Raw genomic sequence first — 3131 nt, 5'->3', positions numbered from 1 at the left:
TATTTTGATTAACTATTTAATCAAAGTAATCATCTTGAAATATTTTCATTTCCATTGGTGTTTGAGCAATCTATATTGTCATTTACTAAGGAAAATCATTATAGATCACATCCAGATAAATGTTAAACAATCCCAGGTTATAGAGTAGATTACTGCATATGTTTTCCATTTCACTCATATTGGCAAATCCAACTATTTCACTTCACTATAAGCATTTCACATTCATTCAATAACCTTTCATTGGGAAACTGGTCCCATTATCCCCAGTCGGACCCACTACCTAAATGGAAAACAAGTTGTCTTAAGGTCCGGACTGGGTGGTTTTCCCCCATGTTGGCGCAGCGATTTTTGAGGCCTCAACAGGTTCTAAGACCATTATTCTACAGAATTAGGGGAAATTAACTACTGAAAGTGCAATTCAAAATCTAGCCCTAGTGTAGAAAAAGTAAATGCTTCTCAAATCCAACTTGTAAAAGTTACCCACTTGTATATGCTACTGAATCAATTCATGGAAAAAACACGAGTTAAGCTACCTGCAGAAAGGAAACTACACTAATTGCATCAATCATCTAGCTATCAAAGTCACTTGAAAATATAATATTATTCTACCATTTCACAACTCAATAATTCATGAGTCATTGATCAAATTCACACTTGCAGATTAAGTCATGTCCTAATTGCCAAATCTGTGATGAAGAAACTAATGCTATTTTCTCTTGTAGTGAAGGAAAATGAATGGAGGGCATGACTTAGGTGGTACCTATGATCATGGAGTCCAAGATGGGGTGTCAACATACTCCTAAACTAAGCTACTCTGGCATTACAGGTCAAAACAAGGGCAAAACATGATCCTACAAGTGTGCTACAAGAAGCTTCTATAGGATTCTTGTATTTCCTTAGGAAGTTATGAAATGCTACACCAAGTTTTACGAGAGGGTTTGGAGGGTAAGGATGACAGGATAAACATATTGAAAGATGGATGAAGGTTTTGGGGGATGGATGGAAGGTTACCAACACCTCTAGCCAAGCTCAACACTCCAGGATGGCCAACTTTGGGCTAAGAGAGCTACTCACAATGATTAAAAAACAAAGATCAAGACAATGGTTGGGAATTTCCAAAAGAGAGTGGAGAAGCGCTGGATGGATATGGTGAAAAGGTCCATTTTTTATAGGTCCAATAGTCTTACAACATCATGTGCACCTGTTCTTCTTTTCATTTGCAAAATATTATAACCAATGGTGGAAAAGTTGAGTTGAATTTGAAAACTATCTAACTGATGCTAAAACCCCCGATCTATGTAATTGATTCACTTATAAGCTACAAAATCATATGAGAAACAAAATAAATATTGTAGATCTTTTTCCAAGAAATCATAAAGAAGAAATCATCACGTAATGTTTTTGGGCAGAGTGTGGATTCCTCTAGTGAGGCTCCCATGAGAGAGATGAGATAGAGGTATAATCATAGGCTTTTTAAGGAATTATATTCTACTTAAAGGTAGCAACTAATAAACATTCTAAGCTAAAGAAGAATATCAATACACAATAGGGACCTAAGCTACTTGGGTTGGGCCCAAAACTAAGAGCCTCATCCCTCTGAACTAACTCAATGATGGATCAATATGAAACTTCTTATTATCATTGCAGAAATGTCAAATACATCACATAATAAACAAAACATAACAGTCACAAGTGTTTGAGCTTAATATATTCTTAGCTACAACCAAAATTCGAAAATCCTAATGAGTTCCTTGGCATGTTTTTTTATACAAAAGGGTAGCTACCAACAGTTCCCTAGAAAATAGAGGTGTTTGTCTCCCAAAACTTGAGAAAGGTAGATCTAGATATTTCTTAAACTGCACTGTCTTGGCTGCCAATGACCTCGTCCTGCTTGGCTGCCAATGACTCTGAGTTGATGAGAGACAAAGTGGTGATATTGGCTGATTGAAGGAGTTAATGAGGTAGAAAACCTCCTAGAATCTCTCCCTATTTTCTACTCCGAGCTCCTGCAGTTAAATTATCTCAAATTTTTCCCAATTCTTGCATTTAAACCATGTTAGACCACATGACATAACAACACATATTTTATCCTCCTCACTATGCATAATATAAAAAAAATGTAAAAAAATGTGAGAAAGAGATAATTCTAAAGCTGGAGGATGGCATTATGACCCTTGTGATATACCTATTGTGAGCCTCATCATGTAGCTGAAATTTGTCATTTCAAAACCTTTCCTCAGTTCTTTCTTTATGGATGCAATGTAGTGCTCATTGTTCCCTATCATCAAAAGACCATCTACATAAACCATAAGATATACAACTGTTTTGCCAACTTTCTTGGAAAACAAAGTTGCATCATTAAGATCATAATGTTTGAAATTGAGTTTTAGAAATGCTTAGTTAATTTCTCATACTAGGCTCACGGTGCTTGCTTGAGGCCATATAAGGACTTTTCGTGCTTGCATATGTTATGTTCCTAGCCCTTTACAACAAAACTTCTAGTTAGGACATAAAAACATTCTCTTTTAGATATCCATTTAGGAAAGTAGTTTTTACATCGATTTGATGGAATTTCCAACTGTTCTACGCTGCCAAGGCAAAGAGTGTCCGGATGCCAACCCATTTTGTTGTGGGGAAAAAGACTCCTCATAGTCAACCCATTCCTTTTGTGAAAAAACTTTTGTCACAAGCCTAGCTTTGTGCTTGTCATCAAAGCATCATATTCTTTCTGCATCACTTCCTTCCTTTCATCATGAGAAGTGACTTCTTTGAAGGAAGTTGGTTCGAAATCTGTAGACAAATTTAGTTCACAATCGTAAGAAACATCCATATCAACAAGTGAATTAGTATTGTCTACATCACCTCCATTCTGTTTGGTTGAGCTTCTTGTTCCTGTCTTTCCAACCTCATCAGGACGAATACTTTCAAGTGTCCTTGTCATCCATTTTGGAGGATCTTTTTGAGATGGCCCAGGCTGCTCAGTTGACTGAGATGGGGCTTATTCAAGATTTAGTCTCCTAATTCTTTCATTCACATCACTCAAAGTGTCATTAATGGCTGGAGCTTCAGGTGGGGGAGAGAGTGCTTCAAAAGAAGATTCCACAAATTGATCCAATACAGGAACCCCCCCC

The sequence above is a fragment of the Pinus tabuliformis genome, chromosome 2_2 (assembly GCF_031772625.1).
Source record: "Pinus tabuliformis cultivar Carrire ecotype Pingquan chromosome 2_2, CPIR1, whole genome shotgun sequence".
Lineage (NCBI taxonomy): Eukaryota > Viridiplantae > Streptophyta > Pinopsida > Pinales > Pinaceae > Pinus > Pinus tabuliformis.
This window is presented reverse-complemented; position numbering follows the sequence as displayed.